This window comes from Chaetodon trifascialis, chromosome 7 (genome assembly GCF_039877785.1).
Source record: "Chaetodon trifascialis isolate fChaTrf1 chromosome 7, fChaTrf1.hap1, whole genome shotgun sequence".
Lineage (NCBI taxonomy): Eukaryota > Metazoa > Chordata > Actinopteri > Chaetodontiformes > Chaetodontidae > Chaetodon > Chaetodon trifascialis.
The window spans coordinates 22,071,896-22,085,291 of NC_092062.1; positions in this window are offsets into that span (position 1 = coordinate 22,071,896).

Below are 13,396 nucleotides of genomic sequence, written 5' to 3' on the forward strand. Positions count from 1 at the left end.
CACACACACACACACACACACAATCCCACATCATTCTTCGCTTTCTCTTTCTCTCTTGGTCTCATGCTTTGTCTCTGTCTCCCACTTTACATTTCTGCTCTGACTTTGTTTTTGTCTTACTGTTTGTAACTCCTTCACTCTTTTACTCTTCATTGTGGTGTGTCCATTCTCTGGCTGAATCCTAAAATGACATCTCAATTCCCCATAATTTTACAGCCGAGTGCTACACTTACTGATAATGAAAATTCTTTTTTTTTTGTGAAATTTGAAGATACAACACTCAGTGATCCATCAGCTTCACACCTTGTGTGCTCAAACTTGACCCTAGCTGTGTAAAATCTTGATCAATTTGAACACTAACGTGTCAATACAGTGAGTGAAATTATGCTGACATATTCCTGTGTCTAGCTCGCGGATAGTCCTGTGGAATATGTGACTCCTCTTTTGCTGTCTGACATGATTGGTGTCCTGTCTCTTGTTTCCATCACTGTCTCAATGGTGTTGGTGTCTCTGCCTGTCTTATTCTGTCAACTGGCTTGCAATCCAGTCAGTCAGTCAGTCAGTCAGTCAGTCAGTCAGTCAGTCAGTCAGTCAGTCAGTCAGTCAGTCAGTCAGTCAGTCAGTCAGTCAGTCAGTCAGTCAGTCAGATGTCACCATGCTTCTTCTGTCATGGCAGTGCCCATAAATGTCTTTTTGTGTCACTCAGCTTGCTGCAGACACAGGTATTACACCGCCCTGTTAATGGCTTTGTCAGATGGCCTTTTCACAGAGCCAGTCACGAAGACAGACAGGGGACTGCTATCAGTCTGAGTGTGTGTCTGTGTCTGTGTGTTTCAGTCACAGGCATCAAGAATCAGTTCAGGAAATAAAAGGCCACCCAAGTATCCGCCTCAACCATGTATCAGCAAAAATCCTCCGAGTGGATTTCCAGTCAGGCGGCAGCAGTCCTTCCAATCTGTCAGTGTCTGTCATACGGCCTGCCATCATGCTCAATAATCTGTCTGATATGTTATTTTTTAGAAAGATAAGTACCGTCAAAATCCTGAAAAATTCACTCAAGAAAACCAGGATCTCATAAATCTAAATTTACATCTCTTCACTGTTTACATAGGATATTGTTTTTGCCACCATACAATATAAATATTAAACATCTCTCTTTTGAGGGCAGACAAGTTCAGCACCATCAGCGTGGACAGTTCCGTGCTCAAAGTGTTCAGCACTGACTCAAAAACATCCAAATGGAAGGCTTATTGTCTGTTTTATACCTTTTCCGGTCTCTTGGACAAAATGGTTAGGTCCAATTTAAAGAATGTCTTTTTTAAATCAGGCATCTACTGTCTTTAATGCAGCAGAACAACCAAGATATGTATCCCAGAACAGAGTCTTACATCTAAAAGCATTAGAAGGAGACTGAAGCTCTCTGCTCTCCACTGGACACAACTAAACAAATATAACAAATACATAGGAATTTGTGTTCAAAATATGACACTCTTATCGTCAGCAAACGTCATGTGCATTATTCCAAGTTTTAATACTTTCCAGCTTCCCTAACTGGTCTGCATTCTCAGCCTGATGCCCAAAATGTAAATCTTCAGTGGCAACAGAGATTTAAGTTTTATAAAGAGGCTCAGTAATCTCCTAAAACTGCTGGGAACTATGAGCAAACTTTACTCAAACATTAGTTAACAGTGCATTTGTTAGGGCCTATAAATCAGCTGCGGTTTAATACACATTTTGCACTTCAGTGATTATTTATGGCACCGGGGTGGGGTGGGATCCACGGCGTCAACAGTGTGTCTCACTTGTGTTTTTCAACAACAATGGAAGTCTGGTCTATGGCACAGATGAAGAGCTGTGTCTGGCTTTGGCTGCACATACAATTCTTGTTAGCAGGATCATGATGGTTTTTGATGTTTTATTCAGGATTGGTTGACAATAACAATAATGTAGAATATTGACAGCAGTGTCCTTTAAGGACAGCAGGACCTCACAAACAGTATAAGAGAGCAGACAACAAGACTTTTTTCCCCACAGTCTGTATAAAAATTCAACATACTCTGTAACTGCGCACATTTCAGCAGTTGCAGTTTTGAAGCAGAAGGGTATAGTGAGCGGCCAACAGTGCACTGATCAAACTGCCTTTCAACCTGTGGTGCATCTTTATTTCACATCTCTCCGTCTGGTACAGTAGCCCACACCTCTGGCCTCATATACCACAGCCTTCACCTCGCCAGCCTTCGCCAACGAATACACAACAGCATACGCTGTGATAAGTGGTGTGTGTTTACAGCTTGTTCATTTCCACTCTCCAACTCTCAGCAGAGGAAAAGAACGGGTGAGAGCGGGAAAAAAGAGAGAGAAGGGTAGAAGCGATGGTGAGAGAGAAGGGGCTATCGGAAAGGAGAGGGAGGGCTTGTGGGGAGTGTTTTTGTCCTGGAGAGAAATAGCCCTCTAGGTTGTAATTGGAGGTAGAGAGAGAGAGAGGGAGAGAAAGAGAGCGAGGGAGGAAGAGACAGGAGAAATTGCTTGGCTGGGGCTGTGTGGGATGATAGTGTTTTTGACAGGTAAATAAGGCTGTGATTGTCGACAGTTACACTGCACCTCGCTGACCCTCACACACACCGGCCTCCTCCATCTATATTTCACTCTGACACACATGCTGACTCTCTGCCTCTCCCTGTCTCTACTGACACACACACATCCACGTGTGTGCACGTACACGCACGGAAACACTCAAACTGTGATGTTATCATAACTTATGGCTTGTTAATATGATGTAGAACGCACATCCACGCTGTTATTGAAGTTACCTAAAGCTATGACTGTTCCACCAACCTGCTCTTAGTTTAATAGACGATCATATGACTGAACACTGACATGCAGTGTCTGTTTTAAATGGGGATTTTTTAGCACCTCACGTCTCATTTATATAATGTAAGCCAATGGTCCTTAAATCCATTAAAACACAACTTGAGTGATACAAACCTAGGCTAGAGTTTAACACGGAACAACGCAGCATTTATCCAGTGTGTATTTAAATCAAAGGGCTCAACAAAATAGCCTCAAAAATGACTTAATTCAAAATCTCTGTGAGACAGCCGCAGAAAAAATCAAGCATAAGCTTCACAGATGTAGTAGGCTTTATTGCAGGGTATATTAGATTGCGTTGTGCAGGTGTTCATGTTATTTTGTCCAGCCTCGTAAGAGTCTACTTATAGTGTCTTCTCACTGTCTTTTCTGTTTTTATGTTTACTCTGAGATAGATAGATAGATAGATAGATAGATAGATAGATAGATAGATAGATAGATAGATAGATAGATAGATAGATAGATAGATAGATAGATAGATAGATAGATGCTGCTGTTGCTGCAGCACCGCCAGTAGTATCTCTTCTTCCTACCCCCTTTTCTCCTTCCTTCCATCTTCCCATTCTCTTTTATCAAGTCAACAGCCGTCTCCCCCTCCCCTCCTGCCTGCCCTTGCCTCCCTCCTCTCCCTCTCCCCTCCCTCTCTCTCTCCCTCTCTCACTTCAATCTCAAGTGTTTTCAATTTTATTCTAGAGTGGAATTAACTACCCCCGATGTCAAATTGCCGACGAAATCGATAATAATATCTTTACAAAAGAGGATATTCCAGTCTCTCGCGTCGGCTTTTGAAAAATGGAAAATTTAGCCGAGATTGATTCATTAGTTGACACGTTATAGGACGGTATAAGTATTGATCGCGGCCTGTCATGTCCCATCTCGGCTAATCGAAGCTGAGGCGCTCTGTCGATGGGCGCATTTTTCATAATTCCGTCGCCGGGGAGAGAGACCAGCCGGCAGAGGCGACTGCAAGGCACAGAGAGAAAAAGAGGAGAGTATAGGGGGGCAGAAGAAAGATAGACGGGGGGAGAGAGATGACTTGGGGGGGAAATAGGTAGGGGGCAAAGAGTGGAAGAGTGAGAAATAGAGTGAAAAAGAGGCATGGGGTAAAAAGGGAGCGAACAGTTTTGTGTGCCTGCGCGTGTGCGCGCTTGCACGTGTGTCCATGCAACGTCTCCAGCCCAGAGGCCTCGGGGTGAGGCGGAGAGGGAGCCACAGGGAGGAGAGGGTATGTTAATGGTGCAGGTATTGGGGCGTAGATAATTAATGCATTAACTAATTAAAGTCAAACGGGGGAGATAACGAGGTGGAGGGAAGTATATAAGGAAAAGGGAAAAGACGGCGGGATGGAGGGAGGAGAATTAGGGCGACAACAGGGGAAGAATAGGTTTTAATAGCGAGCGAGGAGATGCGGAGAGGTGTGAAAAAAGGAGAGATGAGAAGGAGGATGACGGAGACCGAGAGGAGGTGTTGGGTGGCGGGGGTGGGAGAGCTCGAGGAGTGGAGGGGGTGAAATAAATAGAAATTGAATGGCTTGGGTGCGAGCAGAGAGAAGTTCTGAGGCGGAAAAAAATATAAAGAGGAGTGAGAGAAGACACAACGACAATGATGGAGAAACTTTTGATAGTTGTGCAATTCGTTTGGAAAGTTGGCATTGGCGTGCTCAGGACTTATAAGTCCAACATAATGCCACTCCTCTGGCAGTCTTGTCACGAGTTGCACAAATCCAGGGGCCCTGTCAATCAACAAAAGGAGGTTGTTGCAAAGGAATGGAGTCTACCTGTTTGTCTTTGGGTCTAAAGGCTGAAACCCCCAGACTCCATTGTTCCCTGTTGGATATAGAGCACTAGATTATAGCTCATCATATTGCACAAGGAGCCACACAGGTTCTGCAATAAATGCCGAAAGGTGTATTCACTTACCATTGAGAAAAATCCTGCCGGAAGTAAAAAAAATCAAAAAAACAAAAACATAGTCTGCTAATACATGTGCACGTTTATCTTTTAGCCCATCTACTATCCCATCAAAATAGCACACCAACAATCCTCAAAGGTTTCACAAATAAAATGCCACAAATTCATTCATCCACCATAAACTAATGCTATAAAAGAAGCACAGTCCAGTAAGAGGTAATAGGTTTTCAAAGAGATTGTGGATCTGACAGTAGCTCATCTTTTTGCCATTATATAACAACTCATACCCAAAAACATGAGATTGGTCATGTTTCTTTAGTTTGGTGGGTTGTGACCGGTCTCTGCAACATTCAGCCTGTCTTTGGTCCAAATTTTAACTCACCATAGTCTACAAGGAGCCTTACAGGTTTCACAAATATAATGCAAAACACGATAAAAGAAAACTACCACAAAGGAAAGCAATACAATCCAGTAAGAGGTTCTCAAAGAATCACTGGATCCTACAGCAGCTCACCCGTTTAGCTACAGCTGCAGCTGGTTTTGACATTCAGATTCTTTCTAATTTTAACATACTTGAGTCTATTTGTGTTCCTTTCAAACACGGCATATTTTAATAATACAATGCTGGGTCAATAAGTGTCTTTGTAGGCACGTTGTGCTGTAAGCCAGATACACAGATGTGCTGAAAATGACACATCAGCCATCAGAGCGAAGCTGTAGTAGAGTGTGCCAGTAGCTCCAATGAGCCCGTGCTCCAACATCTGAGGGAAAGCGACGTGAATCTCAATCCCATAATTGATTTTGATAAACTAACATGCATGGTGTGAGGAAGTCCTCTCACATTGAGAGAAAATGGGAGTGTGTCCGAGAGGCCACCCCCAAATCAGCAATGATAAAAGTGGAGCTGAAATGGGTTGTGGGATGGAATCAAGAGAAATGAGATACACCAAATTAGAAGAGATTGGCCTGATGGACTTGGATTAGAAGGAAAAGAGGTGTATAGGGAGGGGATGACGAGAAAAGGAGGAGAGTGAGTGAGTGAGGGAGTGAGTGAGTGCATATGTGGAAGATGGGGAGAAATGCAGGGAAGGGGGGGGGGGGTCTCGGTACTTGGCAGTCTCTGGGTATCTCAGGTTCTCTCCGGCCGGGAAAGCGGTCGATATTTAATTGTTATTGCTAGCATGGAACGCACGGAAGCGGGGCCTGTACGAAAATTTCTCATTTATTTGGTATTCTTGTTTTCTCTCCTTTTCCTCCTTCCACCCGCTGCCTCCCTTTGCGGGGTGAGGTGGAGGAAAGTGAGGGGAGGTGTGCATGCGTGTGTGTGCGTGTTTGTGTTTGGGTGTGTGTTGGGAGGGGGGGGGGGTTCTTTAGTGCGCTCTGGGGGCAAATGGAGAAAGGGGATGAGATCCTTGGATGAAATCTGAGGGGGGAAAAACGCTGCGTCCTGCTCTCCCAAGTTTAGTTTCTGTCCCTAGACACATCATATCCACCCTCTATCACCTCCACGCTGGCCCCCACCCTTCTCTATCTCCCTTCACTCCATCTACCCCCACCTGTCCAAAATGAAAAATCCGTCATTTTCATCAAACGTCCAACCAAATATTATCTACACTCCATTCCCAAAGATCGAATCTTATTTAGGGGCGACGGGATTCGCCATCTGTTTTCAAATTTCATTCCTCCATGAACTTTATTTTCCCTCGACTTTGGACAAAATTATAACCCGATCGATCCGTTTTCAGGCCACCACCCGTCTACATATATTTTCCTTGTGCGGTCTCTTCACCGTGCAGGTCAATTTTCTGTCTCACGTCCACAGGAACACGTGCAGAACACAGTCTGCAGCTGATAGAAACTTAAATGCAGTCGGGCTGATGTGAGGTGGAGGTTCAGGCTCAGCACCTTCTCTCTTTTCCTCCCCCCTTCTCTCTGCTCTCTCCTCTCATCCCTCCCTGCGCCCGGATCGCTCCCCTGCGCGCTTTCTCCCCTAACACCTGCCTGTTTCTCCTTGCTTTCCTTTCTTTGGTTACATTGCTCATGTAAACGACATCCTAGGCGACCAATGTCGGGCAGTGGCCGGTTGAGGTGGAGTCCCTTCTTCTCCAGTCAACTTTTTGTTGCTCCGAGGACAACTTTTCTCTCGTGCGCCGCTTCCTCGTCTCACTCATCTTGATTTTTTTCTCTCTCTCCCTACGGGCGACATTCAGTCACATTGCGAGTCATAGATCATGCCAGTGTAACTCTTCACCAATGTAGTTCAATGCAGGAGGAAGGATGCGCGGTCCGTTCTGCTAAATTTCCCAGATTAACACCAGTCCTCTGCGCACATCGACAGGATTCCCATCAACCCAAAGGGAGCTGCTGCTCAAGTCAATGAAGGCGCATCGGTGAAGGTAAGCGTCCTACTTCCCTATTCTGTTACGGACAGTGACATTAATGATTGAGACACGCGTCAGGAATAAGATTATCGTGAGAAATGTAATGCACTTTGGTGAGCGGGAAACATTCGCACCCCCTGCAGAAATTGATTGATGTAGGTTGTGTACGCCTGTGCGCCGGAGAGTTGTCGAACAGCGCACAGTACGCAATACGTCCACCTCTAAATGGATCGGCAACAATTCGTAAAAGGTTGCTGCTTAAAAGTGTTGGCGCTTCGCATCTGTGATGTACATCCTACTGCGGTTTTCATGCACCCAGACGTGAAGGAGAGAGGCTGATGGCAAACAAATGTGAGATGAAAAGTGTAAGAGCGGTGGGGAAGTGGAACACGAACTTTAGGGATCAAGGATGTTCACTTCTAAAAAGTTGTCCAAGATGGGGGTCCGTGCCAACACGTGTGCCCAGTCATAATTCAGTATTTGATGACTTATAAAATGTCTATGCTGTGCAAATGTGGATTAATATAATATGCTGTTGATGCATGAAAGTGACCATAACCATGACAGCTGCAGTCTCATGTGCAAATGCATTCCCATTGACTTAAGTGTAAATCACATCCTTACAGCTGGTATCTGGTATTTTCCTAACCCACAGAATATATCAGTTGCTTTATCAAGAGGAGTGTTGCTCATCCTTTGAAGGTTGTGGTGCACAAGCAGCTTCATTGCACATACCATGTCCCCAGCATGTCCAACAGGGTCAAATTTAACTTGATGTAACAAAAGGGAATTTCTCTCACTTTAAGATCTCAGCATCATATTTTTATAGACAGGAGTGGTCTGCTCAGCTTTTGTGCGTAACAAACTCCTTTCCAAATACACTACTGAGATGCTAATTGTTGATGTCTAACTGATATGTACACTGCTGCTGGCATTAGTGCAGAATGGGAGACAGACTTTGTGAACTCATGCAATGTTTGAGTTTATACATCTTTGCAAGCTTTATGTTCTCTTCATAATTTCTGTTTCAAAACAAGCTAACGAGGTCAAGGTCACATAGGATCTTTCACCACACACAGTACATATGGCTCACTGCCAGCTCATGTGATTTTTATTTTTTTTTTTAACATTTTATCAAGGAAATTAAAATTTTCATATGGTGCCTTTACAGTACTCATTCAATATTGCACTGATGCTCACTGTGTGAGTTAAAAGTGTAAAACTGCTTTTCCTACTCTCCCTTGCTCGTGGGTCCTTGCCTAACAAAGCGTCCAAAGAAGTCCAATTTCTATCAGTGTGACCTTTTCATTGATTTCAAGTTCATATCGCACAAGGTCAAAAACATCACTTGTAAAACTGAGATGACTCCCGCTGTTTTGCTCATTTATAGATCAAAATCCAATGTGCGATATGAACTGATACTCTCAGCCTGCGGGGAAATGAGGGATGTCATCTGTGTCTGCGTTAGCCATGCAGTTACACAAAAGTGAATGATGACAAACGTCGGTGACAGTGCAACACCGCTGCTGTTGTTTAATGGTGCATATTTGGTCACTACAGCATTGATGGAGTAAATAATCTGGACAAACGGTTTGCAAAGTACAGAGTGCACCATTTAAAAACCAGAGTCTGATCAGTGTCTGAACTGATCGAGTGGTTTGTAGTTCCTGATCATACTCATTTGGTCAGTTTTTTTCTGCCTGTGTTTTGCTCTTTCGACTGAAAGCCACAGTGATTTGTCAACTACCATTACAGGAGATGCAGCCTTTGATTCTTTTGACCTTGTTCATGGTTTGTTGTATTTCTTAAATACTTCTCACTAATCGACAATGCGACTGATGAGTGCCTGTTGAAACATTTCCCTTCTGTCAGATGACAAAAAGCAGAGGAACCTCCTTTTTTCAGTTGATGCCTTTAATGTTTGCTTTTGCACAACAAGTCAAAAATGACATTTGTTGCTAAAAGCGAAGGACCCATCGAGGCATACACCCCAGCTGATTGGAGCGTCTCATGGTGGCATGGACTGTGTTGGTTAATATAGATCTAAATTTTCAAATAATGCAGTTCAACCTTGAAAAGCAGCATTATTCTCCTTCAAGTAATTGAAATGTAGCAGAGTACCCTCACTTAAGACCTCGTAAACCTAAATATCTCCCTTCGTCATGAGGAGAATCTTCCTTTCGTTGACTGGGGAATGTTTGGATTTCCTGGGGTCGAAGACCATGGACTCACATCTAATCTTCATCACCAGCACACAACATGGAGAGTGACCCTGTCTGAGACTTCTTAAGTCTGAAGTCCACACTGGAGCTGGCAGGATGATGTTTAGTTCCCAAAGCAGTTCTTGATTCCTTTTTTTCCTCTGCAAACCAATGCCAGTACCCCAGCACTTCTCACTTCTTCCTGAAGGAACTTTTCCTGTTGACAGTGACAATGCGTTAATCAATATGGTCGCATTGTGCTTATTCTAAACCACATTATATCCACACCCTCTGTATGAATCGAGGGCCTGTGAGGACCTGCTGCAAGGGAGCGTCCCTCCATTGATTAGGTATTAGCTTCACCACCTCCAACGCCCAGCCACTTGTTTGCAAACAGTGCTCTATTTCGGAGGTATTCAAACTATCGCTAAGCATGGGAGCCAATATTTATAGAGGCTTTAACAGGTTCATTATACTCAGTGGGGGTGGTTCCTCCGAGGGACGAAGCACTCATAAATGGCCCAACGGAGTATGTCCCCATCCACTGAGCATTTGACAGTACAGTCAATGGCTTCAATCATTCCTCATCTGCTTTATGGCCACAGCGACGTTTATGGCTGTTATGGGGTTAAAATGGAAGCATTAATGGATGCGTATGGCAGGAGCTCTATTCAGCAGGGTGCTGCATTTAATCAAGGGTCACTCTGTGTAAAGTCCATAATCCACTTGCTGACAGTTAGTGCCACCCCAGGGTTTAGCTTGTATACACACTGTTGCTTCAAGGGAGGTGATGGGTGAAATACTCTCATTTTATTTACTGAAACATAAGGAGAATAAAACCAACAAACTTTCAATCACTTTTGCTCAATTTATTTATGTTTTGGTGCCAAGATGTCCAACGTGTAAAATCATATAGACAAAATGATTAATAATACTGTATCTGTGAAATAATAACATGCTCTCAGATACACTTTCCGGATCTTTTCTATATGCTGAATGTTTTTCAGATTATCTGTAGGTGTACCGTGTTTATAGTCAAACATCATTCCATTTAAATGTGCCCTTGTTATAAAAAAGTGAGATTACAACATGGTGACATGCAAGTAGTGGTAAAATGTCACTTCTCCTCTCTGCGTTTGTCTTGCTATGCGTGTGTCTTTCTGTTCTCAGTGTATTGGCACAAATTTAAGCTTCCAATCTCGTGTCCACTCATTTCTCTCCCCTTCCTCTTTCAAATCATCATTATTCTCTTTCACTCCCCACAGTGCCTCCTTCAGCTCTGTAGAGCTTCGGTTTGAATTGTGTCTCCGGCTAAAACTACCTATTTGTGTTCTCCACTTTCTTTCTGCTACCTTCCCATCTTCCGCTACACCCAAAGCAGCTTTCCTTTTAGATGGCATGCCCCCTGTTTTGGAGTCACTGACCCCCCTCGGCTCTCTCCTCTCCCTACCGTCTCCCACTTAACCCCATATTTCACAGCTGAACTACGGCTAATTTCCCCCCAGTCCTCCGAACAGCGCTCTCTCTACTGCTAGAGCACGCTTAATTACCCACAATTAAAGCCAAACGCTAACGAGAAAATTGCTCTGTTATGAAATTACTTCAAAAGGACTAGAGTAAGTAGAATGGATTGGAGGAAAAGTTGGGTATAGCCTTGGGTGGCAGGGAAGAGCCTCTGTGCTGTGTTTTCCCCCCAAGCTGTCTCAGTGGAAGGCAGTAAGCAAAGACTCCATTGGCAACACCTAAAGCTGTAGATTACCATATTCAACAGTTAAACTCAAGCGTAGGTCCTGAGAAAGCACAAGTATTCACTTTGGTAATGGAAGAGTGGATGTTTGAAAGCTTTGCTGTGAAAGAGGAAACCACTTTGATTGCTTTGGCCTCTTTAATCACAGCAGTATGTAATATGATGTGATGTATGTCATTTTATGTATTCCTTATAGAAATATATGTTACATCAGCTGGTGTGACCAATGGATTTTGAATAGATTGCCTGCGCTCTATACAATATGAAATTGTGGCTGTTCTCTAAGATGATGGTTATTACATTTTGTGTATTGAAAGTGGCAATCTGTAATCACTGAACATGCCATGGTCTGTGGACACTCCTTTCAAAGACATGTCACACCTGCTGTTGATGGATTTATGATAAAGCATTAACAATATTATTTCATGAGATGACTTTCAAGCGGCCATTGACAAAGTGCTTGAAAAAACATGTTTTATGCAACACAGGAAGTTTAAAATAGACTTACTAGTTTACATTTACTGCAAAATTAAACATGTAAAGGGTCAATCCACCAAATGTAAAACACACACACAAAAAACATTTTCTAACTTACCTCTTGAATAGATCTATAGTTTTCTCTGAAATTTCTGCCTCCATTCCAGTGCAGTTCAGGTGAATGGCGGATCGATTTTAGCGCTCACAGCATTGAAAAAAATACATTTTACCAGACTGAGGGTCTACAGCCACGCTAGTGTGTCTGTGAGGGTGCACAGCGGTGGTTCGAGCTAAATACTAACTAGCATTGACAGTACACATACAGTGGCAAACCTAACCTTTTGCAAACATTTGGTCATTAACCACCAATTGAAAGTTTGACCTGATGATGGCGTTAGATGAAAGATGAAGGGATCATCAAAGTTATTTCGGTTCATCCTGAGGGGGATATGTTTAACAAACTTCATGGAAATCCATCCTGACATTTCACTCAAAAACACAAATGTCAACCTCTGGTGCTTGAGGGGAATTCAGAGAATCACCAACGTCATCAGGGTTCATACCCCGGGGAGCATGAATGGCTGTTCAGACGTTTGCGCCGATCCCTTCAAAAATTGTTTCGAAGTGTGTTTCTACATATAATATTTGTAATTTGTGTGAATCGACATTTCAAGTTTTTTAGGTTGCTATGCATGAAAACACGTGATCTGAGATGACTAGCAGAAAAAAACGATTGGTGCCACCAGAACAACCCCCCCCCACACACACACACGCACCTTTAATAGGATTACACTGCGACCATGAACACATTCTTGTAACATAACAGCGTTATCTCATGAAGCCTGGCTGAGATAGTCTCACAGCAGCCGAGCTGAATTGAGACACCCAGATGTTAGACTGCACCCGGCACAATATACCTGACCACAAACCCCATTCCCTGTCACCGAGGAATGAGCCGAGCCTTCCACGCCCCCCCCCCCCCCCCACACACACACACACACACACACACCCCACCCTCCCAACCCAATCCAATCTGCAGCCGGTAGAATGAAACAAATAAACACTAATTCGGATTATTTACGTCCAGTTTACACCACATGACGCCAGGTATGAGAGGGAGAAATAAGAGCTGTGTAGTGGGTGGATAATTGTAACAGTGGTAGTAATAAGTGCAGCGGCTACAGTGATAACAATTAGATTTGATTTCATTTGAGAATGCCTCCACAGCTGCTCCCCACTCACCCCCTTAACCCCCTTCTTCCCCTTTTTCCCTTCCCCCCCTCCTCTCCCTCCCCTCGCTCCTCTCCCCCTAGATTAAAGTGGGTGTGTTAATTCCGTGGTGTAGCGATCGAACAGCTCTGGCAACAATGGGAAATGGGCTATTGATCAGAACAGCTCAGATTAAGACTAGGCAGTGGAGCTCTTTCTTGCTCTCTTTCCCCTCCTTTTCTCTCCATTTCCCACCTTCTTCTGCCTGTCTTCCTGTCTGTCCTGCTTGTGTCATCTCCCCCCTTGTGCTCCTCTTTGCCTCGTTCTTGTCTTTCCAACCCAGTAGAAGAAGAAAGAGCGTTTGCCTCTATAAGAGAGTCTATGAGGATTTCCGTGTCCTTCCTCCCTGTCCCTCCTCTCTTGCTCTCATTGCGTCCCTTTCCTCATTTCTGTGCCGACATCCAACCTCCTCTGTTCTCTTAAAACATTATATTTTAGCTTTATCAAATCTAAAAGATGAATAGAAACTGTCAGCAAGTACATGGGAGTGTGAAGCGGATATATATTGCATACAGCGTGAGCTTTTTAACAGTTCACTGTGCT